Below are 15,490 nucleotides of genomic sequence, written 5' to 3'. Positions count from 1 at the left end.
GTGTTAGAAAAGTTCTTTGGGCCTTATTCATATCGTTTTAGATCTTTGGGCCTCATTTTCTTTCTTTGAAAAATAAGGAGTATGATACAGTTATTTATTTATCTCCAGTTTAAATAATGTGAATAAAGCTCTTATCAGCATTACAAAATCTAAGTTCACACATAGTAATAACAATTAAAAAAAAAAAACATCTGAATCTATATCCTGATTTTACTGCTTAATCACTATTTGAACCAAAGTAAGGTCTCTGCCTCTCTGGGTCTCCTCTCCTTCACCTTTAAAATGAGGATGATAAGTGATCTTTAATGAATAATTCTGAGTTTATACTCGACAATGTATTTGGATAAATTTTGCACAATTTTAAGTATTAGTCCATTTTGGTCCTATTTGGTCTTGTGATTTTTATCATATGGATAAATGTCATGATTTTATGAACATAAATAATCTTTGCCAATGTTAGAAAGTAGATTGTTCATCACTACTGATTCCATGGGCATTAATAGTATAATACAGAAATACTATGAACAACTCTTTGCCCACAAATTTGGTAACTTAGATGATATGAACTAATGTCTTGATAGACACAATCTACAAAAGCATACAAAGAGGAAAAAGATGACCTGAATGGCCGTTTGCCAATGAAAGAATTATAATTAGTAATTAATAAACTTCCAAAAACAAAAGCACCAATACTGGAAAAGAAACCCAATAAGACGTTGTAGGATACTTATCAGAGGCAGAAAAAAGAAAAGGAGTATCTGAGATTTGAGGGAATAAAAGAGAAAAGTGAACATTTTTCCCTAAATGGGAGTATAGACTTCCCTGACTTTACAACAAAACTGATTATTAAATATTTATTAACTTATAAGTAGCAACCACAAGGAAGAGTTTTAGAGTATATATTAAGACCTTAAAAAAAATCATTTTTGTTAGTTTCCTGTCGGGTATCTCCAGATTTTCTTACCAAAAACAAATATATTGATTAATTTAGATAAAGTGTACCCTTTATTTAAAAGGAACGAGTAGTAAGTATGGAATTCTGAAACATAATAGGAGGGCCCCATACAAAAATTTAATTGCACTCCCTGATTTGTTTTCAAATCCCATGAAGCCTATGAGGTGTTTCTGTTTACCACAATATTAAGCATTGGTTGTACCATGTGGTGGCACTTTATCAGGTGTTTAATCATAAAGCTTTTATTGAAAGAAAGTGTCTCCATGGGTTCATAATTTAGAAAGACTGACAGACAAGTTATAATACAAATAACTTGTTAAAAAAAAAGTTTTCTGATTCATTTGTTCCTTGCTTTGATTAGATCTGTCTATCTTTAAATACAGAAGCATCCAAAACACCTTTGCTACTTCCCGGAGTGCCTTTATCATAGGGAAGCAGAGTGGGCAGATTCACGAGTGGTGTTCACAGAACTGCGGTAGGAGGTGTGGGGGTTAGAAGCGGGAGCCTTACTTTTGTCACTGGCAATTAGCAGGCATTGTGATTTAAGGCTACCCAGTTAGTGCTCTTTTGTTCTCAGCAAATTACAGCTCAGAAGGAATGCTGGCACTTTGGTTTGCTAATCTGTGTGGCTTTGTGTGCTCTAATCTTTCAGCCACAATCAAATAATCATTTCCTCTTGTTTGTCTTCATTCATTTCCTGTCCCCGCCTTGGATTTAACTATCAAATGTCCTTTGCTTTTGACCAGAGACTCTTCAACAAAAACCCTGTAGTTCCTGACATCATTATTCTTTTGTAAAAAGCAGTGGTTGGGCATATACTAATGTAAATAGTTTCTTTTTCTTGGTCAAAGGCAAGTGTTCTGCATATTGTACTGGTATTCTTATACACTGTGTATCAGACTTCATTCCAATACAGTATCATAAAAGGATTTAGGAGATCAGTTGTGAACAGAAAATTGCATAATGAATAATGTTGTTTTGACATCTCATCAAATCTGAAATCTTCACTTGGTTTTTAAGGGTTTTAATTTGTTTATTTTCTTCAAAACAAGCTATGAAGTATAAAGGTATCTATCCTCTATCTGCTGTCTGTCTGTCATCTAGCCATCTATCATCTGTCTGTATGTTTCATCATTTTTAAATTACCATTTTTGTTAAAGCTTTTTGTTGGTAGCAAGTTTTTTTTTCCCCCTGCTAATACCCACTCCCTACCAAGTCACAGTGCCTCCCAAGACAACAATGTATAAAGCAAAAAGGGGTACATTTTAAAAGTGATGTGTGAGAGGTATTAGAACAAATGCTGTTATACATGAACAGAATTTTTGCACATAACTCCCTCACAGTTCTTTAAAAATGTACCCTTTCACATAAAAATATCTGCTTGGAGCTAAAAAAACAGAAAAAAAACCTTTTTTTCCTTTTTAGGTGCAATCTTGTCAATGCAACTTAAATTGATATTTCTGGTTGCTCCCTCCAGAAAAATATGCAAGAGTCCCAAGATTGTGTGTATGTGTTAAGAGGTTCAGAATATGCCACCCCAAAATAAGCCACTTTGGCATATTGACAGTTCAGAGCTGAAGACACTTGAGAAACAACAGATGCAGGAAGGACTCCCTGACCTCCTCCTTTCTACTTAAAATTAGGTTATAGAATTTCCTACGAGAAAGTTGTTCTTCCTGTACTGGAAAGAAAAGAGCATTCCTCTATGGGAGATTGGAGGTCAGTGGTGAAATGGATGTGTACACACAAACCTAAAATAACCTTTATCTTCCATTAATTTTCCCCGTAGATTTCTTAGTCACTTTCCCAGAATTCATCTCCACTAGACATGTAACCCCCTTTTCCTTTGTATCGTCACATCTACACAATTTTATCATTCTTTGTTAAAAAGCTATATAAGCTCTTGGCCCTAACTGCTTCTTTGAGTCCTCATTTTTCCTGTGAAAGCTCTTGTGTACATGTAAAAACATTAAATAAACTTTACATGTTCTTCTCCTGTTAATATGTCATTTGTCATTCCAATCCATAGGACCCAGAACCTAAGGAGGTGGAGGAAATGTATTTTTCATCCCTACAATTACGGTGGCAAGGATGGAATATCATTGGCTGGGACTCCCCACTCACTTAGGACACCTAAAATAGTCAGCAAAAGGTAAGTGATTCTTGTGCTGTTTGTTTTATGCTGCAAAGTTATCAAGCTGGTATCTTCTTTTCTGGACACAAAAGCCAGAACCCAGCCACCAGGCGTGACGGTGAGGCCTCTGAGTGAAAGGACACAGGGCCCCACTCTTGCAATGCTCTCTGCTGGTAGAACAGAGAAGATGCCCTTCCGAGGAGCTCTTTGTTTTAATTGCTCTTTTCTGTCCCAGAGATAGACATTGTTTTCCTTATGGGTCTTATCAGCCTGTTGTTTGAGCTGGTATCACAGATAGGTGAGTATACAGTTCTCGCTGGATTGGAGCCTGTTTGGACAAACTTTGCTGTGGCTTGCTGGTAAAAATACTAGATGAAGTTCTCCTTTTACCTTGTTTCATATTCTGAGAGCCTGGCTTGTAACCTCCTGCCCTCTGCCAACCGGAAAGGAAGCTGTTGGGCCTGCATCAGGTAGCTAGCCACCAGAGGAGGAACCTAAGACACAGAGTGGGCTCGCAGCATTTTCCGTCTTACTCTGCCAGCTCTGGGGGAGTCTGTCTTAGTATGAGTTCTCAGCCCTTAAAGGGCCTTTGTCATCTCTACCCTCATTGCCTTGTCAGTGCTGGAAAAGCTGTGTCTCGATACTGGCTGTCCGGTGTCAGATTATCAGATCTGTGATTGGAAGCGTCTTACATTTGTGGGATGCTGGAGACACGAGTTCTCACAAACACTGTCATTACCATTTGTGATAAAAAGGTTGTGGCTTTCGTTTTGAATTTGAGATATAGTTGGTTTATAATATTATTTTCAGATGTGTACAACTTAGGGATTCAAAATTTTTATAGATTTTCTCCACTTACAGTTATTATAAAATATTGGCTATATGCCCTATGCTGCACAATATGTCCTTGCAGCTTATGTATTTTATACGTAATCGTTTGTCCCTCTTAACCCCTTAACTCTTCCTGCCCCTCCCCACTTCCCTCTCCCTACTGGTAACCATTAGTTCTCTGTCTGTGAGTCTCTATTTTGTTATATATATTTGTTTGTTTTATTTTTAAATTGCACATATAAATAATAACATACAGTGTTTTTCATTTTCTATCAGACTTATTTTTCTGAGCATAATACCCTCCAGGTCCATCCATGTGGTTGCAAATGGCAGAATTCCATTCTTTTTTATGCCTGAGTAGTGTTCCATTGTGTATATATATCACATCTTCTTTATCAATGTATCTGTTGTTGTACACTTAGGTTGCTTCCATAGCTTGATCATTTTAATTAATGCTGCTATGAACATTGAGGTGTATGTATCTTTTTGAATTAGTGTTTTTGTTTTCTTTGTATATATACCCAGGACTAGAATTGCTGAATCATATGGTAGTTCTGTTTTTAGTTTTTGAGGAACCTCCATACTGTTTTCCACAGTGTACCAATTTACATTACCACCAAGCACTGACGGTCCTATTCTCTGTATTCTTGCTGATATTTGTTATTTGTGTTCTTTTTTAATAATAGCCATTTTGACATGTGTAAAGTAGTATCTCACTGTGGCATTGATTTGTATTTCTCTGATGATTAGCAATGTTGAGCAAATTTTCACATGCCTTTTGGCCACTTGTATGTCTTTGGGAAAAGGTTTATTTAGGTTTTCTGCACATTTTTAAATCAATTTTTTTAATATTGAATTATAGAGCTGTTTATATATTTTGGATATTAACTATAGATCATACCATTCGCATATATTTTCTCCCATTTACTAAGTTGTCTTTTCATTTTGTGAATGGTTTCCTCTGCTTTGTAAAAGATTTTAAGTTTAGTTAGGCCTTATTTGTTTATTTCTGCTTTTGTTTCCTTTGCTTTAAGAGATAGATCCAAAAAAAATATTGCTGCAGTTTTTGTCAAACAGTGTTCTGCCTATGTTTTCTTCTAGGATTTTCATGGTTTCTGGTTTTACATTTAGGTTTTTAATCAATTTTGAGTTTACTTTTGTATATGGTGTGAAGAAGTGTTCTAATTTCACTCTTTTCCATGTAGCTGTCCAGTTTTCCTGGCACTGCTTATTGAAGAGACAGTCTTTTCTTCATTGTATATTCTTGCCTTCTTTGTTATAAATCAATTGGCCATAAGTGTGTGGGTTTATTTCTGAGCTCTGTATTCTGTTCCACTGATCTAGGTGTCTGGTTTTGTGCTACTACCATACTGTTTGGATTACTGTAGCTTTCTAGTATAGGCTGAAGTCAGAGAGAGGTCTTTGCTTTCTTGATCTTTCTTTATGAGTGACTTTTTGGATCATGTGGGCTGCACCACCTCCAGGGATCTTTTGCATCCATGAGGACAATGTATTCTAAGTATGGAAAGTTACCTCTAAGTCTTTCTATGGAAAGGCTTACTGGATTGGGTCACTATTGAAAGGGGTACACCTTTAAAAATTCTATTTGTTAGTGGCCAGGTGATAGATCCTTTGATTTGAAAAAGTTTTTATATTTGGAAAAAAAATAATTTTAAAGAGCTCTCATCCTAAATACATGTCCTATTGGTACCTATGGAATGATCAAATTGAAAGAAGGATAAAAAAGATCGTTTGGGTAGCCTTATGGACACTTTAAACAAAATTAAAGAATGGAAATGAGGTTCAAAACAAAAGTTAAATTCCACACCACAGTAAATTCCCCTTCTCCATGCTCCTTCACTCTTATTTATCCCAAACTCCCTGTCTGACCCTTCAGAAGATCTTTTAGATCTCTGGACCCCTGTCTCAAATCCCTCTTCCCCAAATTCAACCCTTAACAAGTTCCTTTAATCCTTGAAACTCTTTCGGCTTCCCCAGAGAATCTCTTAAATACCCACCTTACCACTTTCTTCTCTTACCCTGCAAAAATTGCAGAAAATACTCCAGCCAAATGTCCAGGACTAGGTATTCAGGTTACTTATGTAAATACTGATGGCAAAGAAATAACTTTGGCAGAGGCCTCAGCACCATGCAACAGGATCAATTTTGCTATTCTGTTTTATATATAGTAGTGTGTATATATACTAATCCAAACTCCTTATTTTTCCCCCCATTCCCCTTAGGTAACCATAAGTTTGTTTTCTTTGTATGTGATTTTGTTTCTGTTTTATAAATAACTTCATTTGTATGAGTTTTTTAGATTCCATATATAAATGATACCTTATGGTATTTGTCTTTGACTTACACCACTTAATATGATCATCTCTGTGTCCACTCATATTGTTGCAAGTGGGATTATTTCATTTTATGGCTGAATAATATTTCATTGTATCTGTCTATCTATATCACATCTTTTTTATTCATCAATCAGTTGGCAGGCATCTAGATTGCTTCCGTGTCTTGGCTATGGTAAATAGTGCTGCTATGAACATTGGGATACATGTATCTTTTTGTGTTAGAGTTTTTATCTTTTCCAGATATATCCCTAGGAGTAGGATTGCTGGATCATAGGGTAACTATTTTTAGTTTTTTAAGGAACTTCTATATTGTTTTACATGGTGACTGCATCAATTTACATTCTCACCAATAGTGTAGGAGGGTTCCCTTTTCTCTACATCCTTTCTGTCATTTAATATTTGTAGACTCTTTGACGATGCCCATTCTTACTGGTGTGAGATGATACCTCATTGTAGTTTTGATTTTCATTTCTCTAATAATTAGTGATGTTGAGCATCTTTTCATGTGTCTGTTGGCCTTCTATGTGTTTTCTTTGGAGAAATGTCTGTTTAGAACTGCTGCCAATTTGGAGGATTTCTTTGGTTTGTTTGTTTGTTTGTTTGTTTTGATATTGAACTGTATGAGCTGTTTGTATATTTTTGAAATTAATCCTTTGTCAGTTGCATAACTTGAAAATATTTTCTCTGATTCCACAGGTTGTCTTTCATTTTGTTTGTGGTTAACTTTATTGTGCAAAAGTTTGTAAGTTTTATTAGGTCATAGAAATCTTTTAATTTCCACCTTAATAACAGGTCTTCTCTCTGATATGAAAAGACAAATTCAAAATGGTGTGGTTGGCTATGCAGAACAATCTCTCAGTGTTATTACTGAAGTTGCTATTTCATTCTTTGAAAATAGCTTGCAGGAAAGCAGGAGAAAATAGGAACTGAAATCAACAATCCTGCCTTGCAAATTGAGTGTTTAAAAAACAGAAATATGACTTTAAGGGTAATTCAATACTCACCAATTTTTCTTGCCAACCACAGAGCCTCCCCTACCCATCTCAAGCTATCTGCAAATACTGTAAAAGCTGGTACATTGGAATGCACATAAAACAAAAAAAGGCTTACATAAAATTTCCCTAGATTCCATGTGCCTAAGAGACACTTTTCACTTCTATAGGGTAATTTCTGATCAATTGATGGGGTCAGTCAATTCTCAGTTGCACCCCAGAACCTACCATTAGACTTAAAATGGAGTGTCAGAAACTGTTCTCTTAGTTGATACTCATTCAGCTTTCTCTACCATAGGCTTAGAGGATTATCTCTGTCACCTCTGATTCTATTCAAGCTGTCAGAGTCTCTGGGCAACCTATTTTACTGTCAGATCTCAGGTTACCCCCCAAATCTTTAGGCCCTCTAACCACCCATCAGACCTTTCTAGTTTCTCATTCCTCATCAGCAAGCGTTTTAGGTAGAGACTTATGTAAATTTAATGCTACCAAACTATGTAATGAGAAAGTTGTTTTTTTTTCCCCCTGTGCTCAGGCCAAATCTCAAACTTCCTACTTTCCCTAGTAGAGACCTATCTCTATTTAAAATCCTCTGAAGAGAATGCAGCCTTGAAAGATGTCCTAATTAGTCTCTGATCCTCACATGCAGTTGAGGTTGGATTGCTACTCAGTGTAGAGCCCATGCACGTTGTCTGGAAAAGGAATAAACCTGTCCCAGCAGTTTTAATTAGGGTGGCAGCTGTGGCAACAACATCCTCTTGAGAGAGCCCAGTATCCTCTCTCTCAAGAAGCAAAAAAGGAATTGAATCTACAGTAGAGCCAAGTTCTTAAGTTTCTCACCCTGCAGTACCTCAATCTTGTCAGTAAGGAAAGAAGGGAAACTTGGTTCAGATGAAAATCTAGTTACTGCTTTGTACAAGATGCAGGAGCCATCAGTGCTTTTGTAACTCCTCATCTTACTGGAGTCCCTAATCCAACTACTCTTCTTAACTCAGGTCCTGCTGACGTAGCTAGAGTTTCAGTAACTGACTCCGGCACAGCTTTCTAATCCCATTGCCCCTGACTTACAGTTTCCCTTTGTGCTTATGTTTAGAGGAAGACAGCTAACATGGACTTCCGTACCTCAGAGACATGGTGAGTCTTCCTCAGTATTCTTCCAGGTCCTTAAAGCCAGCTTAGACTCCGGAGGCTTTACCCAAGGCTCCACTCTTAGTCAGGACGTTGATGGTCTTTTACTTTGTAACCGAAGCAAGGTGTTCTTACAGGTTTCCACATTCTCCTAAAGGCACTAGCTAAACAAAGCCACAGATCTTCCCAAAATAGACTTCAGTGGGTAAAGCCAGCTGTTACCTACTTAGAACATGAGATATCTCAGGGCACTCAGAACTCATTCCAAAATGTCTTGAGTTAATTTTGTCTATCCCTCTCCTGCAAAAACAAAAAACAAACAAACAAAAAAACCAAAACTATGAAAATGTTTAAGGGCAGATTCTGTTGTTCCCAACAGATTTCTAACAGATAGGGTTCGCATTAAATCTGCAGACTACTCTGGGCAGGATGACCATTTTGACAATATTAATTCTTCCAGTGCAAGAACCTGGGATATCTTTCTGTCCTTTAAGTCCTCTTTAGTTTCCGTAGTCAGTGTTTTGTAGTTCTCCGCATGTAAGTCTTTCACGTTCTTGGTCAGATTTATTCCTAAGTATTTTATTTTTTGGATGCAATTTTAAAAGTGTTTATTCCTTTCATGTGAAGCCAGGCCCGTGACGTCTGTGTGTGGATGTTGTGTGCTGCTGCCTTGCCGGGTAGTAGCTCTAGTAGTTTCTGTGTGAAGCCTTCAGGGTTTTCTATGTATAGCATCATGTCAGCCACATATAATGACACTTTGACGTTACTTTTCCAGCTTGGATCCCTTTTACTTCTTTTTCTCATTTAATTGCTATGGCTAGGAACTCTAAAACAATATTGAATGGAAGTGGTGAGAGTGGGCATCCTTCTTTTGTTCCAGATTTTAGTGGAAAGGGTTTCCGCTCTCTTGGTAGGGTATTATGGTGACTGTAGGTTTGTCATAATAGCTTTTATTATGTTGAGACATGTTCCCTCTATACCCACTTTAGTACGACCACGGGTGCAGTGCGGCCGGGGGCCTGGGAAGATGGCAGAGCCCGTAGCCCTGGCGGCGTGGGGAGGGGGGCTGCCGAGTGGCAGGCAGTCATTTGCCCCCATCTCCTCTGCGGCCTGGCAGGGTGTGGTCTCTGCTGCCCAAGGTTCATCTTTAGGTCAGACTGCACCCTAGAGGCCTGTGTGGTCCAGTCACGGAGCAGCGGGGACGATGGCAGGTGTGGCAGCTGTGGAGGTGGAATAAGGGGAGCTGCCTTGTGAGAGCTGGGGGATTTGTTCCCACCTTCCCCGCGGCCTGGCCTGGGGGCGGCCTCTAGTGCCCCAGGTTCGTGGGACTCATGTCTCCTGGCTACCTTGCTCCCAGAAGGAATGCACAGTGTGGTCAGGGGTTTTTGGGGCCAGTGACGGGAGCGGGTATTGGGGGCCTGCCCTGGATGCTCTGCTCTGGTCATCCTGCTCCCGTCTCCCCCATGGCCTGGTGTAGTGGTGGCCTCTGCTGCCCCAGGTTCACGGGATGCCGGGTACAGGTCAGCCTGCTACTAGGAGGCAGGCGCGGTACAGTCAGTGTGGGGGGTGGCAGCAGCGACACCGGGAAGTGGGAGCAAATCCCCGGGCTCACACGGGGTGACCTTGGTCCCCGCCGCCTCTACCACCACTGCCGCCCCCTGACCTCAGGGCCCCAGCCTCCCAGGAGTAGACTGACTTGTAACATGAGTCCCGGGAAACTGGGCCGGCAGAGGCCGCCCCTGGACAGGACGCAGGGAAGATTGAAGCAGATCCACAGGTTCGTACAGGACAGCCCCCCTACCAGCTACCATCGCCCACTGACCACACCCCACCCGCCTCCCAGGAGCAGGCTGACATGAGGAGGTGCCTCCAGCAAAGCTGGGGCAGCAGAGGCTGCCCCCTGGCCATGTCGCAGGGGAGATGGGGGCAAATATACCACTTCATGAAGGGCAGCACCCGTCTTTCTGCCACTGCCTCAGATTCCCAGGCCACTTGTTTCCAGGTGAGGTGGCTCCCGGGAGGCAGGCGCAGTACTATCAGGGGGCAGTGGTGGCCAGGGGATGGGGGTTGCCCCGGGGGAGCAGGTGGACTTGCTCCCACGTCCCTTGTGGTCTGTCCTGGGGGCGGTCTCTGTCACCCCAGGTTCACTGGGTGCATTTATTCATGTCAGCCTGGTGCTGGGAGGAGGGCGCAGTGTGCTCAGGGGGCAGTGGCAGTGGGGGGCGGGGCAAGGACTTGTGAAGGACTGGGCTCCAGCCCAGGATAACTGACTCTCCTCTTTTTTCACTTGCTTCTTCAGGTGGTGGCTGTGGTGTTTTTCCATTATAGGTTATTATGAGATATTGAGCAGAGGTCTCTGTGTTATACAGAGGAAACTTTTAAAAAAATCTATCTTTGTATATAGTGACTTACATTTGTAAAGCTCTAACGACCAAATTTCTCTTTTCCCACCCGCTTTCCCTGGTAACCATAAGATTGTTTACTGTGTCTGTGAATCTCTTTGTTTTGTAGGTGAGTTCATAGTGTCCTTTCTTTTTTTAAGTTTCCACATATGAGTGATATATGGTATTTTTCTTTCTATTTGTGGCTTACTTCACTTAAAATGTGTTCTGATGTATGCAGAAGGGACAGTAATATTTTTTGCTGACTAGTTAGACTCAATTGCATGAGTATAAGACATTTTGTCAACTCTGTGAAACTCACAGTGCTGTTTCATCCCATTGTGACCATCCTCAGGTTTATGTCATACCCTGCTGCGAGGAGCGCCCTGCCAGGTGGTCCGTGTTGCCCCCTCTGGATCAGAGGATACTGACTCGGTCACTCTCTGGTCTCACAGCTTGTCGAGGACGTGAGAGGGGACTCTGCTGGTGTGGCTCCTGGGAGATGGATCCCACCCCACCTGAGCTGCCGCCCCACAGTCCCTCAGTGCCCTACTAATCACCGATTCTCAGCTCCGCCTCTTGGAAGCGGCCACTTCCCTCCACGTCCACCAGCACCCTCTAGTCTCCCAGTTCCCACCTGAAAGCTGCTCTGCCTTGCTCTGTCCAGCCAGCCCCGCTCCTCCAACCTAGAGCAGCCAGAGCAAGTCTGCCCCCAGTCCTGTAGGGCTTCTGTGGCTCTGAGCACATGGCCAGCTGTCTGCGCCCCCTTTCCCCATGCCCCCACCCAGCAGCAGAGAGTAGAGCTCCTGCCTCTGGTCCCTCCCCCGTGATCGATCATCTGAGGCCTGCCCCATGCAGGACCCTGGGGTGGAGGGCAGAGGCAGAACTTCAGGTGGAAACCTAAGTTTTGCCACCAACTGGCTGCCTCAGGCCGGAAGCAGTCTTTGGAGAAAGACCTTCCACCTGGTTTCTCTCCATCCAAAGGCACCCCACTCGGCGCTGGCACCAGGAGGTTGGGCAGGGTGTCATGGTGCTGGCTCTGTAGTTCACAACCACGGAGGCACCTGCCTAGTGGACACCAGCCCACTGAAGGGTGTGAGGACTCCGTGCGATGCGGTTCCTGGGGCCCCCATCACTCGTGGACACGTTTTGCATTCCAACACATTATTTATTGACAATGCACATACATGGGAAGCTCTCCTCCCATGCCCCCCACCCCCTTCCCCCCCAACTCACCCCCCCACCCGAGGGGAGAGTTAAAACACCTCGCGGAGCAAACCCTCCAAGGCCCTTTTGATGTCATTGACCTCAGCCTCCTGCTTGCACCACCACTCCTGCTGCTGCAAGGCCTCCACTTCCCACTCCAACTCATAATTCCTCTCCAGCAGCCTCTGGAGCTCAGCCAAGGACTCCTCTATGCTCAGGGCCAGGGGCTCCGATGGAATGTGCCCACGCCCCTCCCTCCCTGCCACGACCCGGGGCTCCTGTTCTGCTGGCACCTTTCTCCTCCCCAAGAGGAGTCTCAATACGAAGATGGCCCCGCAGGTGTTATAGAACCAGGACAGTAGGTGGAATGTGGCCCCAGGCCAGGGGCCTGCCAGCACCTCGGCCCAGTGACCCATAAGGAAGAGGACCATGCTCTCAAAGGTCCCGGGCACCAAAATGGTGACGTTGGAGTGCCTGCCCTTGCCAAAGCCTGCCGTCACCTCCTTGGACCACCACCGACGCGACTGCTCCGGCCACAGCAGCGGTGTATCGAGCCTGGCCTGGGCTGGTGGCCTGGGATGTTTCCAGTCCGCATCAGGGACAGGACGGCCTTTGGGTCCAGGTTGCTGTTTCTCGTCTGTGTCTTGGCCTCCCATCTGGGTGGCTGGCTGTAGGGCAGGCTGGACTGACGGTTCCCGTTCTTCCCTTTGTGGAGGAGGTTGGGGCTGAGAGTCAGGGAGGGAGCCAGGGCCAAGGGAGCCAGGGCCAAGGTAGGGGACGGCAAGCGTGAGGACCGGCAGGATGTCTTCCTCATCCACGGTGTAGCAGCCTCTTCCTGCCAGCTGACCCGGGACCGGCAGAGGTGCCGACGGCCAGAGGCAAAGGATGACTCGTGCTGCATCCACATGAGGCTTGGGGCTGGATACCCGTGGCTCAGTTGGAGGAGGTCCTGGGAAGTGTGGCATAGGAGTCAGCGGCTGCCCTCTGTCAAGTGTCTCTGCGTGGTCACTTGGCTGGCTGGTTGGAAGCTGTGTTGGGACAGCAGAGGCCTGGGAGGGACAGTCCCAGGATGGGCAGGGGTCCGCTGTGCTCCTGTTGTCAGAGCCCGATCCCCCACCGTGGGGCTGGAACCAGGAGAGGAGCCAGGCCAGCCCATGCCGGTACAAGGGGTGCCGGGTGCGGGTACGCGTGCTTGCTGGCCCACAGAGGGGCCCGAAGGTGGACCCTTGCATTGGAGTAGAGTGCTCGGTGTGGGTGAGGGATCCAGGGCAAGAGGAATGGGCATGGAGTGTGTCAGAGGTGGGTGTGGAGAAGGCGGTCGAGGACGTGGCCACAAGTAGCAGGAGAACCAGAAAGGCCATCTCTGCTATGGCTCACCTTGGCAGCGGCGCCGGCTTTTATAACCGCCCGTGCGTGGTGCATCATAATGCCTCCCTGTGACCCCTGCGGCCTTTCCGGCCAATCAGCAGGCTGCTCTCAGCAGGCCACGCCTCCGGCCAACTGCCAGGAGGCTGTCACCGTGTCCCTCTGTAACGGAAAAGAACAAATCAGACTCCATATAGGATCTGTTCCTGTGGCTTTCACCACTGTGCCTTGTTTTCCAGGCTTAGTCTTGCTAGGTCTGCACCTTTTGTAAAACAGTGTTGCCTTTAGCCTGAAATGTACAGGAGAGCCCGTTCTGGGATGTTAGCACTTGTACACTGATGCAGAGATGGCAGGTTGCAAAACAGAAAATAGCCTTTGTTTGTTGGAGGTTTACAGGGACACCAGGGCCTGACTCACATGGACAGCTGCAGGAACAAAGGCTTCCTGTGGCAAGAAGTTTGCAACAACCATCCACACCGCCTCCCCTGTTTTTCTGTATAAAAGGAGACTGTGTTCTGACTGGAGTAGGATGGTTCTCCAAGACATTAGTCTGCCATCCTGTCGGTCGGCCAGCTTTCCGAATAAAGTCACTATCCTTGCCCAGCACCTCATCTCCCGTTTATTGGCCTGTCGTGTGGTGAGCAGAATGAGTTTGGACACGGTAACAAGTGGGATTTCCCGTCACCTAAGATGGGCACCACGGGAGGGGCAGGCTTTAGGGGCGGGAAAGCACAGGCGAACTTTACCTCGGATGAGCGAGGTTTGAGGTGCTGTGACACATCCGAACAGAGCTGTCAAATGCACAGTTGGGAGATATGGGTCTGCAGTTCAAGAAAGAACTTAAAAGGACAGAGATGGTAACTTGAGGCTCCTGAATGTCCCTTCTACCACAGAGGCACTGAGTACACGGCTATTCATGGAGCAGTTGCCTCTGAGAGAAACCCAGAGCCTGGCTGAGTGATTCCTACACATCAGGTAACAGAAACACCCACATCAGAAGGGGTAGGAAAGGCACACCCCCACCATAACACCCCACCCGCAGCGCAGTGCCCTGCAATTGAGGGGCCCCCAACTCCCAGCTTCTCCCTGTGGAGCGAGGGGTCTGAACTGAACAACTCACACCCCCACCTTTAACTAAGGCTTCCATCCAAGGGACAAGCTCCCACATCACTGAGCTCTGAAAGTCAGCAGGGCCTGTGTCCACCAGTCCCACAGGAATGTGGCAAACGAAACCAGTGGGAGCACCAGCACCCGCTGGGCTACTCCCCTAGGCCCCAGCTCAGAGGTTGCAGGTTGAAATGTGATCTTCCCTTCCACTTGCCTGGAAGGGGTTTGGTTGCAGACTTTGCAAAGGGCCTCCTGGGGCCCAGCATCTAGTTAGCACACACCCAGGTGCCAGCTGTGACCCTCCCCAGAGCCCCGCCTTCTCCTTCTGGCTCACTCCAACACTAAAACCAAGCATCTCCCTGGAAGGAGTCTGTCCACACATCTAGTGCCCCAGCTTTTACAGCTGCCATTTGAGAGATGGGCCCCCAGTCACCCAGGTTTGGTAGCCTGGAGGACTTCCACTCCTGAGTCCCACAGGACTGAAAGAAAGGTGCGCTTTTTAAATGGACACAGGAATACCCCCCTCAGCTATACCCCACAGCTCAGCATGGAGTGAGCAAGAACAAACACTCATCTCCCAGTTTCTCTATAGAAAGGGCCGTATTACACACTTTCTCTGTCCTGTCTGAGGGTCCAACTTCCAATCAACCCACATTTAGGTGCTGCCTGAGAGTTTCCCCTTTGGAAAACTGATGGGTCTAGGGAGCCACTAAAAGAAAGATAGCAGTTTGGACAATCGCAGAGGTTAATAAAGATACAACCAGGAGCTCAGGGCTGGCTGACTGCCAGGGTTCAACTCCTCCAGGAGACCATTCCACCCAGACTGGGAGAGGTGGTGGTTTTATCTAATGTGCAGAAACCAACAGAGAGGGTCAAGGAAAATGAAGAAACGCGAATAGATTCCAAATAAAAGAACAAGCTAAATTTTCAGAAACTCACCAGAATGATCAACCTGACAGAGAGAGAGTTCAAAATGACAGTCATGAAGATGCTCACTGATTCAAGAGAGCAATGCATGAACAAAGTGAAAACTT

General features: G+C 44.8%; 1 protein-coding gene across 3 annotated transcripts in view; it reads left to right on the top strand.

Moving 5' to 3' along the window:
- LOC140688977 (uncharacterized) overlaps positions 1-15,490 on the top strand; it is a 162,189-nt gene that overhangs the window by 110,503 nt on the left and 36,196 nt on the right. For all 3 annotated transcript variants that reach the window (XM_072948968.1, XM_072948967.1, XM_072948969.1), the window contains exon 3: positions 2,985-3,107. The gene's annotated coding sequence lies outside the window, so the exon portion shown is untranslated. The remainder of the gene's footprint in view (positions 1-2,984; positions 3,108-15,490) is intronic.

This window comes from Vicugna pacos, chromosome 24, assembly GCF_048564905.1.
Source record: "Vicugna pacos chromosome 24, VicPac4, whole genome shotgun sequence".
NCBI lineage: Eukaryota > Metazoa > Chordata > Mammalia > Artiodactyla > Camelidae > Vicugna > Vicugna pacos.
The sequence above is the reverse complement of the archived record's forward strand: the minus strand, read 5'-3'. Positions and strand labels throughout refer to the sequence as shown.